Raw genomic sequence first — 13329 nt, forward strand, 5'->3', positions numbered from 1 at the left:
CCTAAAATCCTCCCTCTGCCCTCGCCTGGGTAAGGACCCATCCCACACTCCTGCGTATACTCCACACTGAGGAAAAAACACATCTACCCTACACCTCCGACTATGTACAACACTGAAGGCAGGGACGTACCAACCCACACTTCCTGAGTAGACACTCCAAGGGCTGCAGGAACTCATACCCCGCTTTCCTGTATGTACGCTCCAGGGGTTTCAGGAACCCTTTCTGAGGAAGGGTCACTAGACCCTAAACGTTAACTCTGTTTTCTCCTCCACAAAGGCTGCCAGACCTGCTGAGCTTTTCCAGCAGCTTTGTTTTTGTTCAGGAACGCATGCCCCGCTTTCTTGTATGTACGCACTACAGGGAGGGAGCCGGGAACAGCAGGAACACCAGGAACACACATCCCCACACCGAATATACGCCACAGCGGTGGAATGGACAGATCTACCCCACACCCTCACATATACACAACAGGGGGAGGAACACATCTACCCTACATTCCTGAATATAAACTCCCGGGGAATGAATGCTCACATTCCTGAATCACCTTATTAGGATTGTACTATTAATCCCCCTCCCCCCAAAAAAAATGTTCACGGGAAATTGAGAAAAAAAATTGTAAGGAGTTCTTAGTTATGTGTGAAAATAATAGGGTGGTTATGGAATGGGATTTTAATTTTCCAAACATAGATTGGGATTACTATACTGTTAAGGGCTTTGATGGAGAGGAATTTGTTAAGTGTGCTCAAAAATGTTTCTGTTTCAGTATAGGCATGTGCCTACTTGAGAGGGTGCAAAACCTGACCTACTGTTCGGCAAAAAGGCCGTGCAGGTGACCGAGGTGTCAGTGGGGGAGCACTTTGGGGCCAGTGATTATAATTCAATTAGTTTTACAATTGTGGTGGAAAGGGATAGAATGGATCTAAAAGCAAGGCCAATTTTGATGGGATTGGGCAAGAACTTTCAAAAGTTGGTTGAGGGTGGATGTTTGCAGGCAAAAGGACAGCTAAAAAATGGGAAACATTCAAAGTGAGATAATAGACCAGAGACAGTAGGTACCTGTTAGGGTGAAGGGCAAGGCTGGTAGGCATAGGGAATTCTGGATGTCTGGAGAAATTGAGGGTTTGGTCAAGAAAAAGAAAGAAGTATATGTTAGGTTTAGACAGCAGGGATTGAATCCCTAGAAGAGTATAAAGGTAGTAGGAGTATACTTAAGAGGGAAATCAGGAGGGCAGAAAGGGGAAATGAGATAGCTTTGGCAAATACAATTAAAGAGAATCCAGAAGGATTCTACAAATACATTAAGGACAAAAGAGTAACTAGGAAGAGAATAGGCGCCCTGAAAGATTAGGAGGGCCACTACATGTGGAACCGCAGGAGATTGGTGAAGATACTAAATGAGTATTTTACATCGGTGCTTACTGTGGAGAAGGATATGGAAGATTGAGAACTTAGGGAAATAAATAGCGATATCTTGGAAAAATGTTCATATTACAGAGGAGGAGGCGTTAAACATCTTAAAATGCATAATAGTGGATAAATAGCCTAGAACTCTGAGGGAAGCGAAGGAAGTGATTGCTGGGCACCTTGCTGAGATATTTATATAAATCAATAGCCACAGCTGAGATGCCAGAAGACTGGAGGTTGGCTAACATGGTGCCACTATTTAAGAAAGGTGGTCAGGAAAAGCGAGGGAACTGTAGACTGGTGAGCCTGACATTGGTGATGGGCAAGTTGTTGGAGTGAATCCTGATGGACAGGATTTACATATATTTGGAAAGGCAAGGACTGATTAGGGATAGTCAACACGGCTTTTTGCTTGGGAAATTTTATCCTACTAACTTGATTGAGTTTTTTTGAAGAAATAGCAGAGGATTGATGAAGGCTGATTTTATGTGAACTTGAATAAGATGTTTACCAAGGTTCCACATGTTAGACTAGTTGGCAAGGTTAGATCACATGGAATACAAGAAGAACTAGCTATTTGGATGCAAAATTGTCTCAAAGGTAAAAGACAGAGGTTGGTGATGTAGTGTTGCTTTTCAGACTGGAGGCCTGTGACCAGCAGTGTGCCACAAGGATCAGTGCTGGGTCCATTGCTTTTTGTCATTTACCTAAATGACTTGGATGTGAATATAGTAAGTGTGTAGCTGACGCTAAAACTGGAGGTATAGTGGACAACGAAAGAGGTTACCTCAGAGTACAGTGGAATCTTGATCAGATGGGCCAATGGGCTGAAGAGTGGCAGATGGAGTTTAATTTAGACAAATATGAGGTATTGCATTTTGGAAAGGCAAAACAGGGTTGGATGTACACACTTAATGGTGAGATCCCGGGGAGTGTTGCTGAACAAAGAGACTTTGGAGTGCAGGTTCATAGTTCCTTGAAAGTGGAGTCGCAGGTGGATAGGATTCTGAAGAATGCATTTAGTATACTTGCCTTTAATGGCTAATTCATTGAGTATTGGAGTTGGGAGGTCACGTTGCGGCTGGGCAGGACATTGGTTATGTACTTTTGGAATACTGTATTCATTTCTGGCCTCCCTGCTATTGGAGGGATATTGTGAAACTAGAAAGTGTTCGGAAAGGATTTACAAGAATGTGACTATGGTTAGAGGGTTTGAGCTATGGGGGAAGCATGGAGAGGTTGAATAGACTGGAGCTTTTTTCTCTGGAGTGTCGGAGGCTGAGGGGTCACTTTATAGAGGTTTAGAAAATTATGAGGGGCACGGATAGGAAAAATAGGCAAGGTCTTTTTCTGGGGTGGGGGATTCCAAAACTGGAGGGCACAAGTTTAAGGTGAAAGGGGTAAGATATGAAAGGGACCTAAAGGGCAACATTTTCACGCAGAATATGGAATGAGCTGCCAGAGGAAGTGGTGGAGGCTGGTACAATTACAAACTGTAAAAGGCATCTGGATGGGTATGTGATTGGGAAGGGTTTAGAGGGATATTGGCCAAATGCTAGCAAGTGGGACTAGATCTATATAGGATATCTGGTCAGCATGGACGAGTTGGACCGAAGAGTCTGTTTCCGTGCTGCTTGTTCCTATGACTCTAACTGGAGCAGGAACACATGAACAAACATTCCTGAGTGCTCCCTATACTGGGTGCAGCAACACACAGACCCCACGCTCCTGAGTACACACTACATGGGGTCGGGCAGGAAGATCTCTACCTTAAATTCATGAATGCACTACATCAAAAGCTTAACAATCCTATTCCTGGGAATCAGTCTTTTCTGTCCTTTGTATAATGGGCAGGCACAGAAAATCAGAATAATAGTCCAACATTAAGAAACTCTCTCAAAACAAAACAGGTAATAAATTAGGTTAGAAACACAGCTTCAATAGCAACAGGACAGATCAAACTGCTACTTCTACCTCTCAAGTATCAAATCTGTCTTTCATTCCCTAATATATTGCAATACTGCAGCAAAAAAGTGACAATAACCATGCCAAGAGTAAAAGTTAGAGAAATTAGAATAGCCTCAGAGCAAAGAAAGCAGGAACATACTGTATCTACCCTCCTCACAGAGCAAGCGTGACAAATAGAATGACGGCAAGATTGAAATATCAAGGCCAAGGAACACCAAAATTAGTACAGCCCAAAAAGTAACAGTACAAGTATGTAGCAGTGAAGTTTCATAAAGAATGATGGTATTGCTAGTAACCTATATTGTACCTTTAACATCCAATAATAAGAAAAATATAAATTAGAAACACATTAAGAAAGGCAGGCTTTAGTTTTTGTTCACTGCGAAGGCCAGCAATTATTTCTGATTCTTAATTACCCAGATGGCATTCTAAGATGCAGTGTGTTGTTGTGGGTCATTTATCACATGTCGGCCAGATGAGGTAAGAATGACAGATTTCCTTCCCGAAGACATAGAAGTATATTTTACTAATGGGTATTGATGACAATTGACAGTGGTTATATGGTTGTCATTGAGTCAGCTTTTTAGTGAATTCACATTTTGCCATTTGCCATGGTGAGATTTGAACCATTATCCCCAGAATATTTGCGTGCGGCTGTAGATTACTAGTCCAGTGACATTACCACTGTGCCATCACCTCCAACAACAGTGAAGAAGAAAAGGTTAGGGCCTTTTTTAATCCCTGATATGTAAGTACTATTTCTTATAGATACAATGATGAGAATAAAGACTGTTGATTAACACTACTTCTCCCTTCTTCCTGAAACCAAACAACTCTATGCAAACATGGAAGAATAAGATTAGCAACAGACAGCTAATTGAAACATCTGCAAATACCAAGTATATAATCCAGCGATATTGAACCAAGGAAAAGAATCTGGGAAGTTGCAACAAATGAATTGGACATATTCCAATGACTGGATTATCTAGAGCTATAGCGTAAAGATTGATTTAAGCTAGGCAAACTTAGAATATATCAGGTGCACATTAAAGTCAGATGCCTATATAAAATGTGTCTGTAAACAAAACTAGCAACAAAGAGCAGCACCAGGAAAAGAAGAATGACACGATAATTGTAAAGGCGCAAAAATAAAAATTGGGGTGATTTAATGGAGAAGAGAATACTAGAGCATAAAAAGGAAATCGATGTAGAATGGTGTTATGGGACAATTTGATTACTTAACTATACTCACTTCACTGTGGGAGAAACTTCAGGCTAAGTTATTATTGGATCACTGTTTTGTGCTTCTAGTTGCAGAGTTCAAAGTTGCATTGTGAAAGACCTGCCTTCAAAGCGCCAAGTGTTATGCAACACGAAAATCTGTATGGAAAGTAAAAGAAATACAAGCATTTCCTAAGTTACCATGTCTTTTTTGTAAGAGTGCAGAATGGAGACTGCACTAGAGTTAATTTAGTAATTAATAATGAGTTAATAGTGATCATGCTTTACATTTCCGAGCCACCCTGAGTGCATAATTTTTTGTCCACTGACATTAAACTACACCTTTCTCTTGGAAGTGTGTGTATATTCTGGTCTTGCTGAAGGCAATCAACCACAGTATACTGTTTCCTCAAATTTCACATGGTCAATATTCCAGGGTGGGGTAAGAAAGACACTACAAAGACAGCCTGTAATTTTCTTTGAATACAGTAGCACTCATTTTAATGATAGTGGAACTTCCTGCCCATCTTTCAAAATGGCGACAACTTGCCCATCAAATTGCAAACTTTGAGTCTCAGCATTTTCATGCTGAAGTAGAATGGTTGCAGGAAAGGGAAGAACAGGAAGTAAATCCTGTAGATTCATGGCAGAGACCTGCAACCTCAGTAGAGATAGCCCTCGAGTTGAGGGACAACTGACAATGCTTAATACAGCTTTATACTTGGAGATTTATGGATTAGTTGCAGAAAATCATAACAGAAAAGGCCATACATTCATCTAATTTGTCTTTTTGTGATCCTAAAAACTTGTAATTGATGAAATGATTCTCTGAACGATGTGTCCAATTCACATTTGAAGAGATCTAAACCAATTGTCCTTTCAGTCTCTCAGAAAAATACACCAAAGTATCAGTGAAAGTATTGCTTTGTGTACTGCTTGAATCAGCTTGTACTGGTGCACTACTTTTTTTTAACATGGAGCCATTCTTGAGCACACGAAGTTTTACTAAATTTTATATTTCAATATCCTTATAAAGATTTTTTGGGTGGGTATGTGAGCTGTGAGGTATTTTAAGTGTGATTTAGACAAACTGAGTAGGCAACTGCAGGGCCGATGCAGTATGATGTGGGTAAATGTGAGGTTATCCATTTTGAGGAAAAGTAGGAAAGTAGATTATTATCTGAATGACTATAAATTGAAAGAGGGGAATGTGCAACAAGACCTGGGTGTCCAGTCAGTGACGGTAGGTATGCAGGTACAGCCCTCTGTCAAGAAGGCAAATTGTATGTTGGCCTTTGTAGTGAGAGAATTCGGGAACGGGAGCAGAGATGTCTTGCTGCAGTTATCCAGGGCTTAGGTGAGACCACATCTGAAATATTGTGTACAGTATTGGCCTCCTTCTTTGAGGAGGATTGCTCTTGTTTCAGACAGAGTGTAGCAAAGGTTTACCAAATTGCTTCCTGGGATGGCAGGACTGAATGTGTAAGGAGAGGTTGAATTGTTTGGGATTACATTTGCTAGAATACAGAAGAATGAGGAGGCATCTCATAGAAACCTACAGTGTTTTAACAGGACTAGACAAGCTAAATGCAGCAAGGGTGTTCACGATTCTGGCAGAAGTCTAGAACCAGGGGTCACTGTCCAAGGATATGAATTAAAGCATTTAGGACTGAGATGAGAAATTTCTTCAACCAGGATATTGCCAAGTATGGAAGGTTTCAGTTATAAGTAAAGGCCTGATAGGCTGGGACTTATCCTACTGGAGCGTAGGAGCTTGAGAGGTGATCTGATAGAAGTTTATAAAATAATGGGAGGTATAGATAGAGTTGATGGCAGTTGTCTTTTTCCCAAATTGGGGAATTCTAAGACTGGGGGTACATTTTTAAGGTGAGAGGAGAGATTTTTAAAAAAGATATAAGTGGCAATTTTGTTTTTTTACAGAGGTTTATTCGCATGTGGAATGAACTTCCTAATAAAGTGGTGGATGCAGGTACAATTACAACATTTAAAAGACATTTGGATGGATATCTGAAGAGGAAAGCTTTGGAGGGGTATGGGCCAGGACCAGGCAGATGGAACTAGCTTAGTTTGGGATTATGTTCGGCATGGATTGGTTGGACCAATGGGTCTGTTTCTATGCTGTATTGCTCTGTTTGCTTAATGTCTTTTGAGATTTATCTCTCACTGTTGGATCCCTTTCCGGATCCATCCTAATCTTATAGTTGTCCTTCTTAGCACTTTATGTAGTTTGTCCCCATTTTCTACTATACTAAGAAGGGGTTAAAAAGGAACTTTTGCTTATAAGCTGAATTGCACTTCCTCAGAACTTCCAGAGCATTTCAATTAAGTACTTTTGAGTTATAGTCGGTTGCATTATATAGACAAATATGGCAACCAATTTTTGCAAAGTTTCTCAAATATTTAAGGACATTTAAAAGTAGCTATATAAGCTGCTCTAGGTAGGGTGGAAATCACTGAGGGTCTGTCCACAATCTTGCAATTTGAGATGGTGCAGGAAAGCTGGAGGATTGCAAATCTTACATTGGTTTAGAAAAGGGCGTATGACAAACCAGGTAACTGTAATTTAATCAGCTAAACATTGCTGCTGGGCAAACTGAGGCAAGAATCCAGAGGAAAATTATTTATCATTTAGAGAACTATTGGCTAATGCGTGGAGATAGATTTGTTAAGGGTGTATTGTGCTGGGCTGATGTAATTTAAATTGTAGACGATTATGTGTTTGATATTGTCTGTAAATTTTCAGTAGTGTTTGACAAAGTTTCACACAATATTTGTACGAAAATTAATTTTGAAAGCTGACAAATCACCTGGTATTGAGGCACTGGAAGTGACATTGGCAATCTCAGTCCTATTAATCTTGCAATGTCCTCACCTATATTGTGGGGCTAGTGCCAAAACTGGGAGAACTGTCTTACAGACCAGTCAAACATCACCTGACATGGATACTCTGTGAATTATACTTTACATGCCACCCCAGACAATACCATCACTCTGGGTATTTATTGACTGACTGAGAGTAGGACAGGCCAGTGGTAGGCAGTCAGGAGGGAGTTGCACTGAGAGCCCTCAACACTGACTGACTGCATGTTGCATGAAGTGTGATAGAGTCAGGATAAACATGAATGAGGAAACATGATTACCATGCACCCCCACAACCCCAAACCCACCACTTTATTAGGAAGTTCATTCCACATGCAAATAACTCTGTTTAATAAAAAATCGCCACTTAGATCTTTTTTAAAATCTCTCTCCCCTCACCTTTAAAAATGTATCCCCAGTCTTGGAATTCCCCATTTTGGGGAAAAGACAACTACTATCAACTCTATCTATACCTCCGATTATTTTATGAACTTCTATCAGGGCACCTCTCAAGCTCCGATGCTCAAGTAGAAAAAGTCCCAACCTATCCAGCCTTTTCTTGTAACTCAAACCTTCCATACTTGGCAGTATCCTGGTAAACAGCTGTTACAAAGAAAACAAACAAATATAATGAACTCAGTACTCCTCCATATTGAACTCCACTTGAAGGAAGAGGACGAATTCAATGTTCATCGCCAAGAGTGACCCAGCAGTTACACCACTGACTGCGATAGTTGAGTCATAAAGGACATAGCTGTTAGACTATGTTTGTGGCAGGTGGTGAGAGAGCCAACAAGAACAAAAAAACACACTTTACCTCAGTCTCACCAATCAGCCTGTTATAGAAGGCACCAATTGTGACAGTGTCAGTAGGAGTGACCACTGCACAGTTCTTGTCGGTATGATGTGCCATATTTGCATTAATGATACCCTCCATTATGTTATATGGCACTGTCATTCATGTTAAATAGGAAATACTTCAAACAGGTTTGGCAACTATGGGCATCCACAAAGGGCTGTGGGCTCTCAGCAGCAGCAGAAATATATTCAAACACAATGTGCAGCCTCATGACCTGTATGCTTCATCTCCAGAACTTCCCAACAAGCACCAAAACATTGCATGCTTGTTGATGAAAAGGGCACAACCTGTGAGATCCTTCATGTACACGGGGTTGGTCTGCACCGCTACGTGCTGCCCTCAAAGCGACTGTGGGAGGGTTGAGACAGTCTTGCATCTCCTGCTAGAATATACCTTTGCAAAGGAAGTCTGGAGAAAGATGCAGTGGATTTTGCTGAGGTTTGTCCTGATCAGCTCTGTGATGCAGGGCCCTCCACTCTATGGTCTGTTCCCCAGGATGCTTACTGAGACAAAAATGGACTACATCTGGAAGGCTATCAACTCGCTGGAAAACACTCACTGGTCTGCCCAAAGCTCGTTGGTCTTCCAGAACAAGGAGTTGACCTCGACTGACTATTGCAGCATGGCACATTCCAAGGTCCAGGATGAGTGCTGAGGGGCCCCCTAGAGCTTGGGGCAAAACCACCATAAGGTCTTTTTGCTGATGTTAAATGGGGGTCCGTTTGGTTGTCCATCCCTCCTAGTGCCTCAAATGCACGTAAATATAGTCTTGTATGTGTAAAAGATGTCTTTGCTCTGTTTGGATAGAGTCAAACTCCAATGTTTGTTTGTTTCCTTCATACAAACCGAACTGCACTTGTGACTCTGTGTAAATACAAAGATATGATTTACGATAAGTATATTTTTGAAACAAGAAAAATCTCCAAACTCTACCATTACCATCAAGCTAAGTGATCAACGGATCAAGTTAAAATGTAAGGCAAAAGCATTTGCAACAACCCTTAGCCAGTTGATCCAGTTGGAGTCCGAGAGTCATACAACATGGAAACAGACAATTGGGTCCAACTCATCCATGCTGACCAAGTTTAACAAGATAAACTAGTCCCCTTTGCCTGCATTTGGACCACATACCTGACCAAATGCCTTTTAAATGGTGTAACAGTATTTGCATCTACCACTTCTGGCAGTTCATTCCACATACAAGCCACCGTCTCGTGAAAAATTCACCCCTTCGGGCCCTCCTAAAAATTATGCTCTCTAGTTTTGAACTGCCCTACCCTCGGGGAACAACCATTACTATTCACCTTATCTGTGTCTCTCATGATTTTATAAACTCTATAAAGTCATCCCTCTACCTCCTACTCACCATTGGAAAAAGTCCCAGCCTGTCCTTAACTCAAATCCTCCAGTCCTGGTAACATCTCTAAGTCTTTTCTGCACCCTCTCCGATGTAATAATGTCCTTACTATGGTAAGGCAACAAGAACTATATACATTACACCAAAATGATGTCGCCAACGTCCTTTACAACTGCAACATGATGTTACAACTCCTATATTCAGTGGTCTGAGCAGGATACACAAGTGTGCCAAACATTGTCTTGGTCACCCTGTTTACATATTACGCAGCATTCAAGGAACTTTGTACCTGAACCCCTTGGCCTCTGTATGACAACACTTCCCAGGGCCCTACAATTGTCTGTGTAAGTTCTGGTGTTGTGGGTCTCACCCAAATTTATCTAAATTAAACTCCATCTGCTGCTCCTTGGCTCATTGTCCCATTTGACCCAGATCCTTTTATAATCTTAAATAACTTTCTTCACTGTCCACTATACCACCAATTTTGGTTCCATTCGTAAAAATCACTAACCATGCTTCCTATATTTGTATCCAAATTGTTTATAAAATTGACAAACATTAATACACCCAACACCAGTGTCTGCAGAACACCGCTGGTCCAGTCCAAAAAAAGCCAACCCTTCATCACCACCCTCTGTCTTCTCCCTTCAAACTAATTTTATATCCAATTAGCAAGATCTCCCTGAATCTCATGTCAAATAACTTTACTAACCAGTCTACCATGCGGAACCTTGTCAAAGGTCTTACTAAACCCTATATAGACCATGTGTAAAGATCTGCCCTCCTCTATCTTGGTCACATCTTCTACAAAAAAATTTAATCAAGTTTGTGAGATGCAGTTTCCCATGCACAAATCAATGCTGAATATCCCTATTCAGCTCTTAGAGACAATAAAAACTGCAGATGTTTGAATCCATGGTAGACAAACAGCTGGCTGGAGGAAAAGGAGCAGTCACTGTTCTGGGTATTACCCTTCTTCAGAACTGGATGTTGAGGTAGGGGGACCTGTAGATAAAGGAATGGGTGGAGGCGGAATGGTGGTGATAGGTGGATACTGATGGTAGGTACGACCTGGTGGGTCGATGGCAGGGATGAATCTGGTTGGTGGCTGGAAGGGAATGTCAGAAGGTAGAATGGAAGAGAGGAGGCGGGGAATGGGTGGCAAGGCTATTTGAAATCAGAGAACCCAATATTGATTCCTCCAGGCTGTAGGGTGCCCAGGTAGAAGATGAGGTGTTGTTCTTCAAACTTACAGCCTGAAGGACTCAACATTGGGTTCTCCAATTTCAAATAACTTTGCCACCCAGCCCCACCACCTCCTTTCCATTTTACCTTCTGATCTTCCCTTCCAACCACCAACTGGGTCCATCCCTCCCATCGACCAAGCAGGTCGTACCCACCACCAGTGCACGTAAATGCATGTAACTCCTGTCTCTCAGAATCCCATCCAACAACTTACCCACCACTGACATCGGACTCACTAGCCTATAGTTCCCAACCTTCTCCTCGCAGCCTTTCTTAAAGTCTTCTGGCACCTCATCTGTGACTTTAGATGATACAGATATTTATGCTGAGAGCTCTGCAATCCCCCATTTCCTAAGGAGCCCAGCATTGCAGATACCAGTCTTCAGCCAATTCGATTGTCTTCATGTGTTATCAAGAAACCACTGGAGATACTGGATGTTGCGAAGGCTACGGGCCCTGACCGCGCTGCTGCAGTTGTGTTGGGTTTATGTGCTTCAGAATGTGAATTGCTGTTCCAATGCACCCACAACACTGTCATCCATTCCTCAATGTGGCAAATTGCCTTTGGAATGCCACTACATGAGAAGCAGGACAGATCCAGCCTGACCAATTACTGCCTTAACAATCTACTCTCAATCATCACAAAAGTGAAGAAAGTTGTTATCAACAGTGCTATCAAACAGCGCTTTCTTAGCAATAACCTGCTTACTGTTGGTCATTGGCCACTTTGTTCAAAATGAAGGCCAAATAAAGTTTTGGCAAAGAGCTGTAGCTCAGGTTGTTGGTGAGGTTGTTGACTTGCTTGCCAAGCTGGCTTGTTCTCGTTCAGACATTTGATCGCCAAGCTAGGTGACATCATCAGTGGAGTTTTCAATGAAGCAGTGTGATTCGACTCAGCTTGGAATTTAGACTGTTTGGTTTGTTAAGGTGAGTAGAGTAGTATCATTTATGGTTTCGATCTGTATGAGTTTGTATATGGGGTCCAATTCTAAGGGTTTGTTGATTGCATTATGAATGGAGAACCATGTCGCTAGAAATTCCTGTACGTGTCTATATTTGGCTTGTGCTACTATTGTTACCACGTCTCAGTTAAACTGGCGTTCATTGTTTGAGTGTACTGATGTTAAGGAAGATCTGTCATGCTGCGAGTTAATGTTCATGTGTCCTGTCTGTCTGATGTAATGTTTGTGGTAATTGATGCATGGTATTTTGTAAACATACCTTGGTTCTACATGTTGTGGGAATGGGGTTTTTATTCCTTGTAAGTGTTTGTTCTAGACTGGCTGTGGACTTATGGCTGTGACCTTTGAAGTCTTGTTGTCAGTTCCGAAATGTTCTTGATGTATGGCATTGTGGCCAGTGTTAGGGTGTACTGTGTCCTTCTGTTGTGTGTTTAGTAGGCATCTATGGATGAGGTTATGGGGATATCCGTTTATAGCAAGGATTTTGTATAGGTGCTCTTCCTCTTTCCTGCGTAGTTCCAGGGTGTTGCAGTGTGTCCTGGCCAGTTTAAATGGTGCCCTAATGCAGCTTTGTTTATGGGTGTTGGGGTGTTTGCTGTGGAAGTTGAGGATTTGTTCAGTATGGGTTGCTTTTCCGTATACTGAGGTTTGGATCTCCCCGTTAGTCACATGCTCAACTTTTAACATCTAGAAGTGGAAGTTGATTATTGTTTTCTCCTTGCCTTGTGAATGTAATCCCTGTGAATTCGCTGTTGATAAGGTGCTGGGTCTCTTCTAATTTGTTGTGTTTAATAATGACAAATGTGTTGTCTGCGTACCAGATCCGTAGTTTAGGTCGAATGCGGGGGAGGGTAGTGTGTTCTAGTCTTTGCATGACTGCTTCTGCAATGAGTCCTGAGATCGGTGTCCCCATTGGTGTACTATTGATCTGTTTGTATACTTGACCATTAAAGACGAAGTGTGTGGTGAGGCAGAGATCTTGTAGGTCAAATAAGTCAGCACCTTTTTCATTTTGAACCGAGGCTATAAAAGGGCCATGAGCTAAATGGCCAATGAGGCCAAATAAGAATGACTGTATTTGCCATTGAGGCTGCAGTTGACCCTGTGTGGCATGAAGTACTCGAGCAAAACTGGAGTCAATGGGAGTAAAGGGAAATCTCTGCTTGTTAGAGTTGCGTTTAATACAAAGGAAGATAGTTGTGGTTGTTGGAGGTCAGTCATATCAGCTGCAGGACATCTGTGTAGAAGTTTGTCGTGGTAATTTTTTTAAACAATCGGACAGTTACATGGTCTCCATTACTAAACTTTAATTGAATTTATGAATCTGCAATTTAAAACTAAGTTCCACTTTCAATATGGTGCGACATTGGGCAAGCCCTGATCCTGTGAGAACATCTAAAAGTTCCCTCCTGAAAGAGGGAACTTTTCTCAA

At 41.7% G+C, this 13329-nt stretch overlaps 1 protein-coding gene across 1 annotated transcript in view; it reads left to right on the forward strand.

Moving 5' to 3' along the window:
* Positions 1-13329, forward strand: part of chmp4c (charged multivesicular body protein 4C) — a 41382-nt gene that overhangs the window by 397 nt on the left and 27656 nt on the right. The gene's annotated exons all lie outside the window — the stretch shown is intronic.

The sequence above is a fragment of the Stegostoma tigrinum genome, chromosome 5 (assembly GCF_030684315.1).
Source record: "Stegostoma tigrinum isolate sSteTig4 chromosome 5, sSteTig4.hap1, whole genome shotgun sequence".
NCBI lineage: Eukaryota > Metazoa > Chordata > Chondrichthyes > Orectolobiformes > Stegostomatidae > Stegostoma > Stegostoma tigrinum.